Genomic DNA, 20,602 nt, shown 5'->3' with positions numbered 1-20,602 from the left:
ACCTAATGTATTGAGGCAATGTATTATGAAAATTGAAATTATATAACACTGTAACTATGTAGAAAATATACTTAAGTATAATCAGAATGCCAAGACTTTTTATATGGCCTTGTATGATGAGAGCTTCAATGTTAATAAATGTTTTCCACTTTTATAAAGAGGAAAAGAAAAGAAAACCTCGGGGGCTGATTTTGCTGGAGCCTCCAGACCCATCTAAATAGTTCTCCAAGGTTCATATACAGTAGCCAACATGAGGTTAAAGAGGGCAGACGGGGTAATCTAACACCCCAAACATGAAGGCTCCGGATTCAGGATGATAAAAACATTCCTGGCTCCTATAAATGAGGGGGTCATCAACACCCTAAAGAATATTAAACATTACAACAATGTATCAAGATTTAATCTCCTTATGATGTCAAGATATGTTTTAAGCAAGACCAGAAATGGAAGAAAGGAAAGGTTGCTATGTTTAAATATACATAAATTCAAAACTTTGAATTAGGAAGTTGTGATACTAGTGTGTTTTTCTCGGAGGCCCACACATGTTCTTTTTCCCTTCTTCTGGTGAGTGGACCAGCTGTGGGTGGTACAGTATGTCAGACAGTGAACTCCACTCAAGCTGGAGAGAAGTTTGAATGTTGAGAAAAGTGTCTGGATATCAAGCACTGCTGGAAATGATTGTGTAAAATGGACCCATTCTATGCATCCATATGGAGAGATTCTGCTTCTATTTCTGCTGAAGTTCATTAAATGTAAACAGTGTATAAGTAAACAATCGTAGCACTCCTCTTGTGATGTAGAACTCAACACATATTCCCAGCTGACTCTGGTTCTGCTTTTGTCTTAATCTAGTCACACAGTGCAAGTGGCATAATGTCTTTAAGTCTCACTTCCTCATCCACAACAACAATGATAATTGTCACTGTAAGAGGCTGTCTCAGTCACACCTTGAGATTTTCCCATCATTCCTAACCTGCCAATCTGTCTCCCCCTCTTTTCCGATACATGCTTAGCTCCTGGGTTCTTCCTTCACTCTGGTTTGCTTGGGGCAGTGGCGAGAGCTGGGCTGAGATGAGCCACTGCACTTCTCCCTATGTATTTATGCCAGGTTTCACAGAGTCCTTTCTCCTTGAATTCCACCTTCAGGCTAGAATCACCTGTGGTTTTTAGTTTTTACTGTTGAGCAGGAAGGACCAGGCCCATAGTTTGTACACTCTTAACTCAGATATTAAACCCAGCACATCCCTGCACTGAAGGCGAATAGTGAATATTTGTGAAATTTTTTAGACAAATGTAGATTACCTTCAAATGTTAAAAACAAGCAAAAAAAATCAACAAAACAGTAACAGAATTTTATGGAGGAATTCATTCACTGCTCAAAAATGGAGCTCTGTTATTGGAAAAGAAAGAAGCAAGGTCTTCTAGTAAGTCTACAAATATGATAATCTTGGTCAGGAGAATGCACTGCATGTAAAATTGATTTATATCCTTGGATCTCTGTAAATGTTAACAGAATGTTAACGTAATCTAAAACTGAAATCTTAATCTATTTATTTCAAATCTTTGAGGATTATATGGATGCTTTTTATTAGAATATCAAGGACTTAAGAAACAATGATGAATCCTAAGTCTTCATTAAAATACATAGTTCTGATAAACATAAGGGTAGGGCTTTTTTTGTTTGTTTGCTTGCTTGTTTTAGGCAGGTATAGGCCAGGTCCCTAAGCATTATTTTATTTGGAGTAAGGGAGACCTTGATTTGAATCAGCCATTGGTCCCATGTGTGGCTCTGGAAAAGTGACTATATTTTCCTGACTCTCAATCTCCCTGTGAAATGACTGATAAGGTCCCCTGCCCCCTAATCCCCACCAGGGCCACAGGATGTGGTGGGAAAAGGCGTGGCAGAGCACTTGGCTTGGCTCAGAGCCACATTGTGAGCTCTTCCCACATGTACTCAACACATGTGTTGTCTCTGGTGAGTGTCTTTCCCTGTTGTAAATATTATGTCTATTAAGTGCTACCAAATGTTAAATGCATCTTTGGAAAGTAACATCTTTCCAACAGCATGATTTTTTAAACAGGAGCTTCAGGAATTTGCTCACTAAAACATTAATTATGCAAAACACTTTACCCAATTTTTATATGAAAAACAGCTTTGAGCTATATTGTCAAAAGTATACAAGATGCTCATTATTATGGAGTAAGTTGTGTCTCCCTTAATTCATTTGTTGTGATAGTATTTGGAGGTGAAAGCCTTCAGGAGATAATTAGGTTTTGATGAGATGGTGGGAGTGAGGCTCACAGATGGGATGGGTACAGTAGAGGAGGTCCTGGAAGGCTTGCGAGCTGTCAGTCATGAGAGTCCTCTCTCTGTGCTGACCTCATCAGCACCCTGTTGTCAGACTTGTAGCTTCCAGACTGTAGAAAAGCACATTACTGCTGGGTCAACTGCCCAGCTTTGAGTACGGTCGTAGTTCAGCTGAGCTGACTGAAGCATCCACATACTATCCATGTAATGCCATTTAAGCTAAAAGTCCAAAGTCTATATAAACTTAGCTAAGAATAATGAGAAGTAATAGCATCTTAAACAGTATAGTAATAATAGAGGGTTCCTACTTCACAACATACAAATACTGTGTGTCCATGTAAAGAAAACATGCTTCATTCATTGCATCAACTATATTATTATAAATCAATTTAATTTACAAGGTTGGATGCTTGCTGTGTGCTAAGCAGCACTCCAGAAAGTAGCATGCAAAGATTAACAAAATGTGTTCTTATTTTCAGTGAACCCAAAAAAAAAAGAAAAAAAACACAAAAAATTAATAAAGGTGATAATTGCTTAAGATTATAACAACATCTTTAAATCTGCCTATATACTTTATAATTGTCCTTCCATAAAGCTATCTAGACCTTAATTCTGATCTGTGAGTTCAAGGCCAGCCTGGTTTATATAGTAAGTTCTAGGCCAGCTATTGTTACATAGTGAAATCTTGTCTCAAAAACAAACACAAAGCTTCTGTTAATATCTCATGTCTTTAAAGAAGACAACTGTCATTGACCTCTGGCCTCCATGCACGTGTACCCAGGAAAACGCACACTACTAACACGTACAGACACACACACACACACACACACACACCAAACAAATTAAAAAAATATGCAGAACACAGGTTTCTACCTCAAAATCACCAAGAATATTAAGGGTAAAAAAACAAAACAAAACATGATTTTCAAGTTTCAGCTTCTATCAATTTAAATGAAAACAGCCAGTTGGTTCAACATATGTTGATTTTGTAAAACTCGGAAATAGACATTCCCAGCAATATGCCTCAGGGAAAATAAACTGTGTGGGCAGGCTGATTCACTATATTAAAAGGAAGTTTCCAGCTGATGTTTGATTACACTCCTGAAATGAGGCAAGCAGGGTTGTAATAAGGAAATCACAATGACTCCCCCACCCCCACCCCAATAAAGATCCCTGGTTCGAGGACCTGATTTAAGTTAGTCCTTAGAACACAAATAAACATGGTTTTTAAAAGCATCACCATAAAAAGGAGAGGAGCAAGAGTAAGATCCCAAGTACACCGACTTCATCTGAGCAGGCAGGTAGTGGGGTCAGGAGTCCTCATGTTGGTTCAAGTCTGGGCTCTGATACCCACTAGCTAAGTGATGTTGAGACCTGTTTCCTTGGAGGCTGAGATTCCTCAGCAGCTGCATTCGAGCAGATGCTCCTTGTTCAGACTTGCACTTGTGCAGCTTCTGATAGAATGTGTTTTATATGTATAACTTAGGGTAGACTTTTGGGAGCAAAGAACAAGGATGATAATGGAAGGGCATGGTGAAGGGCCAGCAGTCTGCTCCAATACTGTCGTTTTCACAGAAATAGACTCTGCATTACCCTCTCATTTTATCTATGCCTGTGAACAACAGTACTGGCACCTGAGATCTGTCCCCAGTGACTCTTGGATGCTGAAGAAAGATGTGTGTTGGTCTTGGATATCAAAGGTGTATGTGTGTGTGTGTGTGGGGGGGGGGGTTCTCTTATTTTCACTTCTTCCAGTCAATCAAGTCCTTATCCTTAGGGTAAGGCACTTAGTAGGTCTCTACCTCAGTGTCCTCATCTGTCAACTGAGTCACACAGCTTGGAAGTGATGAGATTAGAACCCGATCATGGCTTTGTTCTTACTCTGAGGCTCACTTGAACATGAATAGGACATAAAAGAACATGACACAAAAACTCAGAAGTCATATGTACCCACCTTGTGCTTCTAGTGGTGGCTGAACAGCCCCAAGCAAAGCCTGTGGAGATAGATCCTGAGCTTCCTTCCCTTTCTCTCTTTTTCCAGAAGTCAAATGCATCGTCATTAGAAGTTTTCCACGGAATGGCAGGGGTGTAATTGGGTGGATGGTGGGTAAATTCCATGCTTGCTCTTGGTATCACTCTAGGGCTCATCCTGAGGGTTTGGATGAGCAGTTCTTACATAAACAAATACTTATGGTTGTAAGTTGCTATTTACAGAGAAACTCGCTGTGGCTAGCTAGTACACCCTAGTGTACTATATAAGGTTATGTTCAAACCCTGATCCTCTGTGCACCCTCTGCTGACTCCGCTAGTGATCAGCATTTAATTTGTCCCCATGAACTAACTTTAGTGATACAAAACTTAAAATGAATGGCTGTATTGCTATCGGCATTACACTGTGGAATCATAGATATGATAAGTATAGACTTTTACTATTACTTTTACTATTAGAAGGGTAAAAATTATTAAATACTCCATATGTCTACATGGAGATCTCTAAACCTTTTGCTTATTAGATGCATGAACTTAAGATGCTGGTAATAGTTTCATTTTCATAAATTTGATATTAGTCTGATAAAGAGATAAAGAGAGAGAGAAAGAGAGAAAGAGAGAGAGACAGAGAGAGAGAGAGAGAGACAAGAGAGATATAGAGAGAGAAAGAGAGAGAGACAGAGAGAAACAAAAACAGAAACAGAGAGCTTTAGGACAGTTTTAATTCTGGAATCAGCCTTGCCTGATACACAGGCCTCACTAGACTGTATGAATTGGACCAATGGGATTTTCTGGTCCATCTTCTTCACTGCTGACAGCAACTGACCTTCCATATATAAAACCTACAACACCACCACTTCTCCTTGACAAAGGCATTAGCGTCCAAATGTAAGGGGAGGTTTCTTGTAACTCTCATTCAGCTCCCATCGACTTGATTTAATGAACAATATGTTGTGACATTTACTGCTTTAGAAATGTCTAATCTGTGATTTCATAAACAAGACATCAGTGTTTCTTTTTAAAATGGTTTCACTTGACATACTACAGCACATAACCTAGTAAGACACGCTTATTTTTTTTTTTAATTGATAGTTTAAAGAACTGAACCAAAGAATGTACATTACTCCATACCAAGTACTTTTCTTAATGGAATCGCTAACACTGTGACAAAAATAAACCCATTCAGCCTAAACAGATGAATCTAGATGCCCAGTATTAAGCCACCAACATTAATCTCACATTTGTTTAGAAAACAGATACACACACATGTCTCTATTTCTGTATAATTTATTCTAGACTGAAGTTTAACTATATAATCAGAGTAAACTAAGAGGCATTTGGATATTTAAATATTTGTATAGGTAACATATTTTATAGGTACGATTTTATGTAAAATTGGAAAAGGACAAAAAGAACCCCACATTTTTCAAGACAAAAGACTAACCATTTAATTAATAATTTAGCATACTGCAAAGGCCATGGGGGTGGGATGATAAATGTGTGCAAAGCAGAAAAATGTGATGAAAGGTTCAGGAAGGAAAAAATGATTTTAATTAATACATTTCTAGATCTTTATCATAAAGCTGACAGAAGAGAAGGAAAAAAAGAACAGCCCAGCACAAACTGTTCGGAAGGCTTTTACAGTACAGTTTATAAAAGCTAGTAAGCTCACAGACAACGAACTACTGTATTTATTTTAATCATATGTATACAATGGAGTACTTGGGAAGCAGAAAGGAAGCAGAGAACATTAATTAATGTTTGTTTCCAGCAAGTTCCCAATGCCTTTGGGCGACAATTTTCCTGCAAAAGAGGTTAGAATCTGAAAGCCAGAAGTGCCAACTAAGTTCTATTTTTATACAAAACTTTATCTTTCTGTTTTTTTTCCCCTCTCTCTTTTCTCTCTTTAATTGAAGAATTATTGCTCTGGTGTATTGGTTTAACTCCTTTGGAAAACCTACATTTCTGATAATGCTAGATTTACTCAAATGGTACAAACCACATTCTTCTCTTAGGTACATGCTCAAGGGAAATGTGTATATTTTTCATATCAAAAGGCATGCCCTAATAGAGGATTCTCTGTAATACCTACAAACCTATTAACTGTTCAGATGGGTTTCCACAGCAGAATGAATAAATAAACTTCAGTCTAGACCCACAATGGGCTATGAAGGATGGTACAAATCAATTGGACAAAGGGAGGAAATAGCTTCTAACAAAGTAACATCCCAGGGCTCCACCCATGTGGAGCTCACACAGAGCACTGCAGGAGGCCAAGCTTTCCTGGCACAGAAATGAGTGAAGATCTTGGTAACCATTGGAAGGAGGACAGGAAGTATCTGGGAGAGAAAAGGTTGGGGTGTTGGGTGGACAAGGGAGCTCTTGATGTTTCTTCCTGTCCTTGGATGTGGTTACCATGGGGAGTTGTGTGTATATAGTATGTAAGACTTCCTGCATATGTGTTCTGTTACAATAAAGAATTAACAAAAAAAAAAAAAAAAGGGGGAATCCCTAATATAAATAAATGTGCTGCCACGGGCAGATACCCAGCAGCCTCTCATGGTAACGCTGTAGGAAGATTTTTCTAAAGCTTAACACACAACTAAATTTTGTTAACGAGGAAGATAAGACTGGAATGAGATTTAGAACCAATCTTAGAATTTATGAAGTGTTGTCTCTGAAAACAAATCACTTGTCAAATCTCTGAAAGAGGGGATTATTTCCTGTAACATCAGGAAAAAAGGCCATCACTAATACTGGAGAAGTGTAGAAATATGCCACATTAGAACAATCTGTATCATTCTGTATGGTTTGATTTTAAACTAAGACTTTAACTTATACTTTTTATGTCCCATTTTTTTTTTTTTTGGTAAAGGTTTATAATTCAGGGGGGTTTCATATAATTCTTATGTCATCTAGATATTTGAAGAAACATGGACCTGTCAGAAGATCTGGCCTCCTGTTGAGCTTCCTGGTCACTCTGAAAGTAATTACATTTAAGATTTCCCAGGAAATCCTTTTTTTCTTAGGCACATAGTTAGATTGCTCCTCTGAAGCTAAACATGGCTATATGATTGGTATTCTGTCTCCTAGAAACACTTTCCAATTAAGCTATCTCGAGTAGATACATGTTCAAGTTCAAGGTGTCAAGACTTCCACTACCCAGAATCCCTGAATATTAGGTAGATAAAGTCTTGTGTTTGCATCATTAAATATTTTTTTGCAAACATTATCTTATTGTAAGTTGCATGTACTGGTAACATTTCGGGGGCTGCAAAAGAAAATTGACAACTCTTTGTGTTCAGTAGAACAGGGTTCTCTGTCTATTTTGGACTTCCCTATATAACTCCCACTTCCTGCTAGAGGGAAGGAAAGACTAGCAAAACTAGCACTGTTTTTACAGTGTAAACTAGCCATATTAGAAAAGGACAGCACACTAGAGTATTCTATTCATAAAATGGACAGGGTAGAAAGTACAGTAGAGACAGATAATAAAGCAGCGACACTATATGGAGTAAGAAGACACCTTGATGAATATTTGTGCTTTGCAGGATTTTTCTGGACTCCCAGACATTGACCTACTTGTCTGAAAGTGAACTGTCTGAGGCAGGGGCTTTTATCTCTGCGTCCTTCCATTTACGGTAGAATAGGGCAGCCTGACTCTTCTCAGAGAAAACTCAGATCTCCTTTCACACAAAACAGAAGTGAAGTTACTGGCAAGAGATTTCCCTCTTCAGATTTAAGATAGAAAACATCAAGCCTTCTGCCATTCATAAGCAAATATGTGGTCTTCATAATTGGGTCAACGTACTGAGTCACCAAAGACTAACTCAAAGGATATGAGAACACAGATCTCTAATATACATGTTTTTGCATATAATTCCAACAAAACCTACCTCTCAAAGTTTAAGAGTGAGCCCCTAAAAAGCACTGGGAATCCATCTCAACAGCCTCGGTACACAGGAAAACTGTGACAGTCATGAGGCACTCAGCAGGCTTCAGAAGAGACAGATTTGAGACAGACAACATGAGAATAAGCCTTGCTCCAGAGTGATGCACCCTAACCAGAACTATAGTGCAGACCCAGTATCATAACCCTTTCTCAACACAATCTATTCTCAGCCAGAAAATGTCTGAAGTGAGCAAGTCAGAGGACAGGAGTAGCCAAGTTCTGCTCTACTGAGGATGCAGAGACAAGGACCATGCAGAGGAAGCAATGGGTAATAAACAGTGAACTTAAAAAAAAAAAAAAAAAAAAGCCAGGCACATAATTAAAATTTGTTTCTGCCTCAAGCCAAGTGAACTTCTCCAACCTGAATAATGTGCTTTAGGTAATATCAGTTATTAGTTGAGAGTAACACATTGATTGTTAAGCTTAAAACATAATTACTTCCATTATAAAACTTTAATCTCAAGCCTTGTACTCATGGAATAATGTAAGGCCTTTATCCTTTAAACTAAACCCCACTTCAAGATTCATTTAACAAGTTAAGACCATAAAGACCTTGGTGGCTGCCATGCACCAGAGAGTCCTCTCATTCTCCATTTTCAGTTTTGATCTAGCTATAAATATTTTTCAAATCTGGCCACTGGATATTTTCTTCTACTTTCAGAGTTTAATTCATATACTGTATAATAAAGTTCAATTGTCACAAGTTAAAAAGCAGAGGGTGCACTTCAATTATTTTAGTTATGAGACTTGTAGACTCTGAAATATGTGGAAATATTACAAATATACCAAAGTATTGATATCACAGAAAATGATTAATGTGCTAATCTTAACTTATTATTTCACTGTTTACAGGTAATAGCCAATTTATTGAACACTCCATTATATTGCTATTCAGTTTTCATCAACTAATTGCTTTCAAACCTCATTAAATTTTCCTGTGTCCAGTTATAAACTCAACCTCCCCAGCCTCTAATGAACCCAAGGGAAATTATGTCATAAAAGGATATAATCAGTGGCCTCCTGGGAAACTCTTATTTTCTAGGTTTGGATTACAAACAGCACTTCTCACCTATTCTCATAAATTTTCATCCCTTCCACCTTGGGATAAAGCAAAAGGAGGAAAAGAACAGTCCCAGCACCCAAGGCTCCGAAGGGAGTGACACAGGTCATGTGTTGAAGGTGACAACCAGAGGGTGACAACCAGGGAAGACTGAGTCACTGTATCCAAAGACCTTTCTCCACAAGATGGATAAGATTCCCACAGTTGAATTTGCTTCTATCCCATAAGAATGACTTTTCCATGTTTTCACAGTGAAGACTTCCTAGCACACCTGCAGCCCTTTTTTAACAGAAGCCTCCTAAAGGAAGCTACAGGAACCCCGACACACCCTTCTTCCTACACAGAAGATGGAGATGTGTTCATCTAGCTTTCATTAGAACTGACGTCTCCTCCAGTCACTTCTTTCCTTAGAAATCATTTTAAAAGAAACATTTACAAATGACCCTCTGTGGAAATGGGAGGAAAGAAGCAGAAATATTTGTGTGCCTGATTTAATGTTTGCTTCCTTTTCCTAAGCTATTAATTCATTTGACATAAAATGGAACAGGATTGAGTGCTGATCTTGTACTTTTCCACACTGGTTGATGTGCCAATGTGCACAAAGGGCTTTGTCCAGCATGGATGCACTGAGTAAATCCCAGTCTTTGCCACAGCAAATGCTTACACTCAGTAAACTTGCTGACAGTTTCCAAAACCTGTCCAGATCAATGGCGGCTGTGCAAACATCCCTGCAGGGTCTGCTGGGCAAGCTGTCTCCTCCTCGGTTTTCAAGTAACAATAGCTTTGTGTCATTTAGCCCTATCTGTGCATGCTCAATTGTTCACTGGTAACTCATTATACAATGTGAGTTTCAACAAACTCACTTGTAAAAACGAGCTCTTCCTGCATTTAGATTTATCCAAGGATGAAACTCAGCTCTATGACTAACTCAGCCTTGGGAACGTGTGCTCTCATCTATGCTAATATTTCTAGCAAAAAGCTATCTTTTACAGGTTTGCTTTTTCACACTGCATTGTGATTTTTAAAAGTCAAAGGATACACACACCCAGAGAGGGGGAAGGGAGAGAAGGAGAGGGTAGGAGAGGGGGACTGACAGAGAATGAATTTCCTTCTTATCAAAAGGGTTTTGTTTTTATTGGGAGGCTTTTTGGACTCATTGAACAACTTAATTCACAAATTGGCAAAACCTCACCATAAAGACTCAATTGAAAGAGGCATGGAAAAATTCTGACCTTTTGGAGTCTAATTCCCAGATTAGTTTCTCCATTACTTCTCCACCTCCCATCAAATGCCAGCCATGTTTACTATCAGCTTTCAAATTGAGGCAAAGCAGCTAGAAGCAAAATCTTACCTTTTGACCAAGAGTTGATGGGAATTAAATAATAAGATTGGTTTAAGTTTTTGATTCATTTTGGATGGATGTAAAACATGGACCCACTTAAGTAACTAAGTAGAATCATTCATTATGCAAATATGACCTTTTAACTCCCATTGCAGCTATACGTGAATAATATGCCCATGAATAATTGAAAATAGACAGCATTTAATATTTATTAAGTGCTTTATCTATGGATTTGAGTTAATGAAATCCATTCCATGGACCCAGGGTTGGTATTTATTTAATGATTTATGTGGCCTCTTTGTATGATGAGGAAAATTCTCTGTAAGACTGTTAACTAGAAATTCCACAACACAGATTTCAAAATGGATGGCTCCAGGTCCTGTTTTCAAATTGCTCACATGCTCAATTTCCTGGGAAGAAAAGAATCATTTTGTACAGATGTCACCTTCCCCTGTTACACACTTAGGTACTTAAGCTGCAGGTACAAATGTGTTGAACCTGATGGATGAGTGATGGACGGGTGTTACTAGGTGTTATGGGGAACAGGGCAAGGATATAGAAGACAGAACCCAAAGGGCCATGGAAGCTGGAGACAGTCCTCCCACTGAGCTACACACAAAAAAGGAAGGGGCACATCCTGAGAGAGAGGACAGGACCAGTATCTGGACTGGCTGCTTAGAGAAGGCACTCTAGGGTGAGGACAGATTGACCACACGTGGCAGATAGAATGAGTTTCAATACATCTAAATCCTGACGAGTATAGATTTGCTCTTAGAAAAGTGATAGGCTGAAAGGTTTGGAGATTAGATTTATTGCTGCTTGTTCTACCTAAAAATTAAATGGATTAGGATGTCTCTTAGTTTTAGTTTTTCTAAATATTGAAAGCAAGCTTTGGGGCTGAGAAGACAGTTCCATTGATAAGATGCTTGCTGTTCAAATATAAGGATATGATGCATACTATACAACATCATATATCACATATCACATATTATATATTCACTATCACATATCTTTACATTTGAACATATATCTCATACACACACATATATGCATACATACATACATACACACATACATATGTATGTATAGGGGGAGTGGGTAGGGGGTGTATGTGTGTGTGTGTGTGTGTGTGTGTGTGTGTCCAGGAGGGGACTTCTTGGGAAAAGGAGCTGGTAAGAGGGAGTAGAAGGAGATAAAAGTAGTGAAAATGATCAAAATTAGTAAAGAATATTTTACAACATAAGAAAAACTCTACCATGTTCATGGTAGCATTAACCATACTAGTAAAAATTTGGAAAACATCCCACATATCTGATATTTGGACAATACATATCAAGAGGGTAGACTTGTAATCATTTGGAATGTTTTTTTGTGTGTTTTTAGCAGTCTTCAAACATTTCATGTAGGAGTGTTATTTTGGCCATCAAAAATATCTACAATTTTTAATGCAATGAATGAATAATATAATGTGAAATGTTAGTACAGATGTATTAGCCTGTTCCCCCCCCCCACAATTGGAAATCACTAGAGAACAGTTCAATCCTGTCGCGTGCTCTGCTGTTCTCTGTAATGAGTGAACTGAGAGAATGCAGTGCAGCTGTCCATTGAAGCCCTGTGTGGTAATGACATCTGATGACTTCAGAGACATACCACAGTAGCGACATACTCAGGCTTTTACAAAACCTCCCGGGAGGTCACAGTGTCTGAGAGAGTCTGCTTTTACAAATTCTAAATGCTCTTTTGTGAAAACCCTCAATGATATCTTACTGAAGCCCCTCACTTTCCCCAGTGAGATGGCAAATGCAGATTAAGACCAAATACCTGAAATACTGGCCTAGAATCAACTCTGAATTAAAACAAAACAAAACAGCAGCTGTCATGACTGAGCGAGCTCCCCAACCCCCCTCTGCACAGTCACTATCCCGAGAACAACATGCTTAGCGCGCAAAATTCCCAGGCACTCAAGCGGGCCACATTAGTGTAAAAAACAACTTTAAACGAAAGAAACTAGTAATACAACAATTACATTTTTAAAGATCCTCAGAGTCTCAAAGCACATTGTTAATCTTGGCTATAAATTCCAAATCTCCGTTACTAGATGATGACTAAAATGATTTTTACATAATGTATGTTCAAATATGTGAATATCCAAAAATCTTCACTACTCGCTTGCTGTTGAGCTGTCGCTTAGCTCACAGAGTAGGGTGCCGCCAATACCACATATTCATATATGACTTTCTGTATGTCTAGGAAGATAAAAACCGCATACCTTTATCTAGAATCAATTTTTTTTGTCTTGGGTATCCCCACATTCCCAAAGGCCGAATTAAAGATAACTATGTATCAAAATGTTTATTTTCCATGCAGAACAAACACAGTGTCGAACATTTCTGCAGCTTACTTTACAAATGACTCATTATGCTTTGCTACTAGGCAGGGGCACTTTAACATCTGTCCAGGAGAGATACTATTTGTTTGTAATGTCTCTCTCTGTGTGTGTGTGTGTGTGAGTGTATTGTAGGGATGGTAACTAAATATCTCAGTTATGCAGACATGCTGAGCCATGTGTGGGTTACATGCTGCCATCCAGAGCAACGTGTTTGTCATATACCACATGGGGGGGGGCATTTCAGAGAAATAACATACAAGAAGGACAAATTAGAGCCTGAAGAAGAATTTCATCCTCTGTGAATGAGAGAGAAATATTCTATGTGAGCCTTTGCTCGTTTTAAGTAAAGATAACAGTACATTGCACTCAGACATTCAAGGCAACAGATATTATTGCTTCTGAACTGGAAAGGAATAAATTGGGAAAGGAAGCTTTTACACAGTGGTTACCTTCGGGCAAAAACACAAGGCATCAAAATGGGGCAGATGGTCCTAAGGAGATAGCGCAGTTGATATAATGCTTGTGGTACAAGGGTAAGGATCTGAGTTCGAACCCCAGCACCGGTGTTGTAAAACATGATGCAATGGTACACACTAGTAACACCAGCACTAGGGAGCAGGGTGAGGAAGATCTCGGGAGCTCTTAGCTGGCTTAGTTTCTCAGTGAGCTCTAAGTCCCAGGGAAGTCCTGTTTCAAGAACAAGATATACAGTTTTTTAGAAATGTCACCTGAAGTTGACCCCTGGCCTCTCCATACATGTGTGTGTGCGCACACATATGCACACACACACACACACACACACACACACACATACACACATATAAGTGTACATCTGCATACACATGAACACATACAGGGCATTGGAGAGAGGAACACTATTGATTCTACTTTCATCCTTAATATTTTTTGAGCCTGAACTCAACAATTCAACAATTATACTATCATCTCTGTTTCTCACATATCTGAGAAAATCAAGCTTTAAATTATAAGAATATATATTGTGCTTGACTATTTTAACCCATTTATCAGATATTAAAATATTAAATGTCAAATATTAAAATAGTATTTTATCATTAATATTTATCATCCCAAACCCTATGCTTTTTTATACTTTTTTTTATTCACTTCCCATCTGCATTGCTGCCCTCCCTGTCCTTCCCACTCCACAGTCCCTGTACATATAATAGTATACAAGCTTAGATGACTTCTAGACTGGAGAGATGGCCCAGTAGGTAAGGGCACCTGCCAGCAGATGGATGATCCAAGTTTGATCCTCAGGACATACATGACAGAAAGAAAGAACTATTCCTTGTCAGCTGCCATCTGACTATCCCATCCATGTCCCACCACACACACCCACTGACACAAATAAATGTCATAAAAATGTAATGGACTCTAAACAAGATGTAGCTTTGATGTATTTCCAGATTTTCAGTGACTAAAACTTTACCCAAAACTAAAAAAAGTGGACGGGGAGATAGCTCAGGGGTTATAAACAGGTTGACAGAGAGTAGCTCAGGGATTAAAAGCGCTGGCGGCTCCATCTAAGGACCGGGGTTCAATTCCTAGCATGCATATTGTACCTTACAACTGTCTGAAACTCTCAAGATCTAACGCCCTCACATGAGCATAAATACAAGCAAAACACAGACACATATAAAATAAAATAATAATTATCAAAATTAAAACAAAATAAAGGTTAAACTTACACTAATTTTTACTTTAGAGAAGCTTTCAGATGAATCTACATTGCAGATGAACGGGGGTATTTTTAGCCTAGCTTACATCAAAAGCCCATGTAAAATATAAGTGGCACATACCAAACTAAGAAAACTACTTTTGCCAAAAATGAGAGGAAGGAAAGGCTATTGTCCTCATAGGAATAATATCATACAATTCACAGAGGAAGAAATAGAAAACTCCTATGCAAAGACTGTGGGGGGTGGCCTCAGTGTTAATCAACGGGAACAAACCTTATTGTTCAAACTTTTATTAACTACTGAACCCTTCATACTTGGCTGACCGGGGCTACAGCAGTATCACACACCACAGCTACACCATCAACAGCTTCCAAAGAACAGAGCACAATGTCTCTGACAATGTTCTTAACTCTGATTCATATTTCTAAGAATCTGTCCTGAAGCAACAGCCTAGAACTGATCTTCAAGGATGCTTATTTTAGGATCACTAAAAACGCAAGTCAGGCATCCAATATGAAGGCGCAGGCTTGACTAAAGGGGGGCAGGCATTGAATTATATTATTTGAGTTTATGGAGCAACAAAGATAGTGTAGGCTGAAACAAAGGAAAGACGAGTCTCACTTTACTACTTAAACTATTAATTCAATTATGCTAAAATGTTTTACTGGAAGTCAGAGACTTGAGTCCTAATTAATTCGACACTGTATATAATTCCATTGCAGGATGTCTTCTTTATAAACTCACTCGAATAAGGATTAGAGGATCGTTAGAGAAGCGTCTGCATGAGTAATTTATAAAGAGGAGATAATGCTATATCGCTGTTGTTCTGGAACTGAAAAGCGAACTCAACCATAAATGATTTAGTGCCTCCATATTTGCTCGCCCGTATTTCTGTGCTAAGTATAGTAAGTCATTAGCTCCCTGGGCTTCCAAAACACACAGCCTCCTAACATCCATTCTTTGTTTTATAAGGCCCAGTATTTATTTTCAGTGATGATGAAATAGTCCATTTTTGTGTGTTTACTGGAATAGCCATCGATTTCTTCCTATTGACAGTTTTATTCTAAAATAGAAAGTATTATGGGGAAAGAAGATGGATCGTTTTCTGAGCATCAGTTTCACTACGTTTTTCAACAGAAAGGATGCTCTTACAAACTTTTACATTTTAACCCCTCTGTCTCTTGACATGGTGGCCTAATTCTGAGATTCAGACATTAAGCGTTTCCCTGTATTCGCCCATGCCCTGATACAATGGATGTGTGTCATATGGTGCTGTGTGGTTGGTGAGACAGTTCACCAGGTGAATATCGCAACAGCATTGGGGATTATGTCAGGTTTCTATTGCTTTCCAGTTTAAAGGAGATGTGCACACAGCTAACAACTTGAACAGTTCTGGGTAATATCCTCCCATGGACATTGAGGTTGTTGGAACACAGAGCCTTGCACCGGAAAGGACTTCAGAAACCCACAACCGAACTCATAAGGATCCAGGAAACCTTCCTGAAGTCACTCAGCTAGCTCACAACAGAGAAGGAAGAGTGACAAAATCCTGCATCTGTAGTGGTCCATTTCTATATAGCTGTTTCTTGCATGATCCTGGTGTACCTTATCCCAGCCGGCTGTGTGGTGCAGAATATGCCATGGTTTATAACTATTCCATACCTGAAGTCCAAACAAGAAGGAAAAATTCTGTTCTGAGTGGAGGTATTGAATGAAAGACAAGGTTCCCCCAGTCTCCTTCTAGCTTATCCTTGGACTTTTGGATCATACTGAAAGGACCACTGGTTTGCACCACACAACCATGTTTAGGTCCAACTTTGCCTTGGGGACTGTAATGAGTAATCCAGAAACTCAGGTTGATTGCCCCAAACACCCTTGTCTCTGTGTCAATAAAAGGCTGACATGGTTTCTCCTTCTTTCTCATTCTCTACTTTACCCTGTTTGCTTTCTATTCTCATTTTAGCTGATTGCCAAGGCACCACACTCACATTCAAGAGATCTCTTCAACTGCTACCTAAAAGCAGAAGTGAGTGCAATGAATGTGCCTGATAGCAAGCACTCTTGCTATGGTTGTAACTGTGTGTGAAGAGTTAGGTGTGTTGTTATAATGTCTCCACAGAAAAAGAACACAAAGCCCTAGGAAGACTTGGTCTAAGAAATCTCCGTTGGGTATTGGTTTTAAATTTCATAAATTTTCTTTCAGAGAACTTGATTTCCCCCTTTAAGCCATCAGAGAGTATAAACTTTAAATTAGTAACATGAAGCTTGCTAACTAGTCTCTGAAGAGCCATCTCTATGTATCCAGTTTCTTTCCACATCAGCAGCCTAAAATTACATTGTTCAAAACTTCCACAGTTCATGAAATAAGTAGGAGACGAAGGAAGAAGAAGCAGGCTAGGGAAATCCTGTGTAGCACTATGCTGTCTAAGCATAATGGTTTTTTCTAGTAGCCACTTGATTTTGAATGCTTAAAATGAATTCATAATCTTAGTGGTTCTTGTTTCTTCTTTAATGTGTAAGGCTTGAGAATCGGGCCCAACTACCTCAGGAATAAACAGAAATCATACGCTTAGTTCCACCAGACTCCACACTCACCATTATTATTATTATGTACATATCTTAGCATATATGAACTTCTCAGTATTACTAATATTCTTGTCATCTTGTTTGGCTGTTATTGATAGTGATGGCACCTTTTTTCAGCATATAGTACAGTACACACTGAAATATAATACAGTGTATCTCCTAAAAACGATCAAATATTGTCACTAAGGAAAACCTTTTGAACAGTCTGGTAGTTTATGTACATTAATTTGTGAAGGAAACAATATTCATAGGCATTGTTATTCAACCTTGAGACAGCTCTGGTTCCTGAATTACTATCATTCTATCTGTATCACTAGATGAAGCAATAAAGACTTTAGATCACTGTGTTGCCGATAAGACTATCCAGGGTTCTAAATTTAGTACAAGACTTTCAGTCACATAATCCTGGAGAAAATGTTGCAAAAAATTAAATATTCTGAATATTATAGAAAACACATAAATCAAAATAGGAACAGATTTGCATAAACTTTCTATAGCAAATATGCAAGTGGCAAACTGGTCAAAAGACAAGAGACACACCTGGAGATAATTATATTAAGTAGATTAAGCCAGCCTTGAAAGACAAAATCATTTTCTCTCATTGATGGGGCTTAGATTTTATGTAAACATATAGAATCAGGGAAAGAGAACTATAAAGACCTACATGGGCAAACAGGAGTAATGGAAGGAGAGAAGAAAAGCAAGCATCAATGGGTTGGGGAGAGTTGTACTCAATGTAATAAATATACTCATATAAAAATAAAACTTAAATAAACATTTTAAAAGGAATAAAATATGTTCCATATCACTAATCAAATAAATATAAATCAAAACTACAATGAGACATTATTTCACACATCCATTAAGATGATTACTGTAGGAGAGACGCAGAAGGTGGAGAAAGGAAGAGAGGGAGGAAGGAAAAAAGGAAAGAGTATTAAGGAGAACATGGAAAAATCAAGTTTCTGCATTGTTGGAAGAGTTACCAAAGAGTGAAAAGTAGTAAGACCACTGTGGGCACTTTATAGAGCTGCCTTAAAATTAACAATGTTATCATACCATGCAAAAATACTACATGGAGGCATATCTCCAAAACAATTGAAAGCAAGGCCTCAAAGAGATTTATGGCCGAAGAGTAATGGCACATGCTTTTAATCCCAACAAGTGGATCTTTGAGTGAACGGTCACTCTGGTCTACAGAGCAAGTACCAGGACCACCAGAGAGGGAAGAAAACAAAACCACTTCTGTACACTGTTTTGCACATTGCTACTCCCTGCAGCCAGGAGGGAGAAACCACACCCCCTTCTGGAAAGCAGAGTGGATATGAAAAGTGTGGGGCAGACACCAAGAAGGACAGCTACAGTAGGTATTAGTCATAACCCCAAGGACAGTGACACAAAATCAAGGCCCAAGACTCCACTATGTGAAGTTCTCAAAATATTTAAGTTCAGAGTGTTAGGAAGTACAACAGTGGTTGCCAATAGTGGAAAAAGAGCAAGGTGGGAATGTGGGTACACATAATGAGCCCAAAGTTTCAGGTTTTCCCAAAGAAAGTGTTCAGTCAATTACAAAGCAATGAGAAGCTGCTTAGCACTACTGAACTACATAATTATGAGTTAAATTTCTATTATGCATTGACAACTTACTAGTTACAATGAGCATAAAATACATATAAAATAAAACATAACATGGGAATAGTCATATTTTCTTGGTGTGTAAAGATTGAACATGATGGTTTTTAAATACCAAGAATTGTCATAAGGCTGCATTCTTAGCTCTTGAATTATTAATGATCTAAAGTCTAGGTGTACCACAGTCTGAGAGGGTGCCATACACTTTTTTTTTTCCTAAGAAGGACTGAAGCTTCCACATTTTGACCTTGCTTCTTTTTGAGCTTCATAAAATCAAGTACTGACTAAAAATATATATTCATGTTGTTTTATGTAAAAATTCTTTTAAAATTTGTACATTTATCTCTGTTTTTTAAAATAAATTTGTTTAATTAAAAAAATAAAGAGAAAATGTCATCTACAAAAAGAGTTAAATTTATGGTCTGTCCTGTGATATGGTTTTTAAAACATAGAATAATAATAAAAGACTGTAAACAAGGTGCTTGAGAGAGCTTGTCAGTTAAGAGAACACACTGCTCCTCCGGATGGACCCTTTAGTTCCTAGCACCCAGGTAGGTAGCCGTAGATTGTCTTGAAGCTGTTTGTATTTTAACACTTCCCCAAGAAGGGCTGCCTAGTCATATGACTCCAACTAAACCTTCCCATTTTAATTAGTAAAATAAAGGAAAGCCAGTGAATGGGCGGGGTGAGGGAGGTGGAGAAAGAGGGTCAGAGGTGAGAGGAAGGGGAGGACGAGGAGGAAACTCCAAGATGGAGATCCAGAAGGATGAATTAGATCCAGGTGCGCTTAATTGGCATTGAATAGCTAAGAACATTTAAGGATTTTATAGGTCTAGTATTTCATATAGAAGAACAGTTTGTATCATTGTCTATTTGATGTAATCTTATTGTGGAGAGGGGTTGCGGATTGAGAGTTAGATATATAAACTTGTATGAAAAGCTATGGAGCCTTACAACCGGGTTTGTGTTGGGACTTGGGGTAAAAAAACACCCTGGGACAAGGACAATAGGGCAGGTGGAGTAAACCACTAAGGGAAGGACAAAGTGAGACCGTGGGTGTGGCTTGGAACGAGTGACAGCGGTGCATGAGGCTCTGTACTAGAATCAGGCCCTCGGAGATAAAGAGATAAACCTTTTAGTACCTCCAGCTCCATGGGATCTGATGTCTTCTTCTGGCCTCCTTGGGCAACACTGACACACACACACTTACACACACACACACACACACACACACACACACACACACACACAAACACAAGTAAAACAAGTCTTTAAAAATATAAACAAAACAAGAGGAAAAGCAGGAAATTAACTGTAAACGTTCATGACAAAGATAATTTCTAAGGGTATGACTGTTTGAAATACATTCCACATTGTTACAATCCCAACTTTTAAATATGGAAAATGTGAATAGGCAGTAGGCAAAGGATGAGAATCAAGGACAGGTTTCTAAAGTCAGCCATAAAATACAAAACACCAATCCATTCCCTTCTAATAGGGAGGAGAATAGAGATCTGCCTGAGCTGGTGATGGTAAGTAAGGGTGAGCATGAGAAGACCGTGCTCAGGAGCACTATCCATGGGTGGGGGGAGTGTTGAGGCACTTGCAGCAGCTTATTTCCGATGCTTTTTGCTATTTAAAAGG

The 20,602-nt window shown here is 38.4% G+C and overlaps 1 protein-coding gene across 2 annotated transcripts in view; it reads right to left on the bottom strand.

The window, feature by feature from the left end:
• PDE4D (phosphodiesterase 4D) overlaps positions 1-20,602 on the bottom strand; it is a gene marked incomplete at its 5' end in the record, with an annotated part of 1,034,128 nt that overhangs the window by 599,612 nt on the left and 413,914 nt on the right. The window lies entirely within an intron of this gene.

Source organism: Micromys minutus, assembly GCF_963924665.1.
Source record: "Micromys minutus genome assembly, chromosome: 20".
Classification (NCBI taxonomy): domain Eukaryota; kingdom Metazoa; phylum Chordata; class Mammalia; order Rodentia; family Muridae; genus Micromys; species Micromys minutus.
Note: the sequence above shows the minus strand (reverse complement) of the source record. Positions and strands in the feature narration are given on the sequence as shown.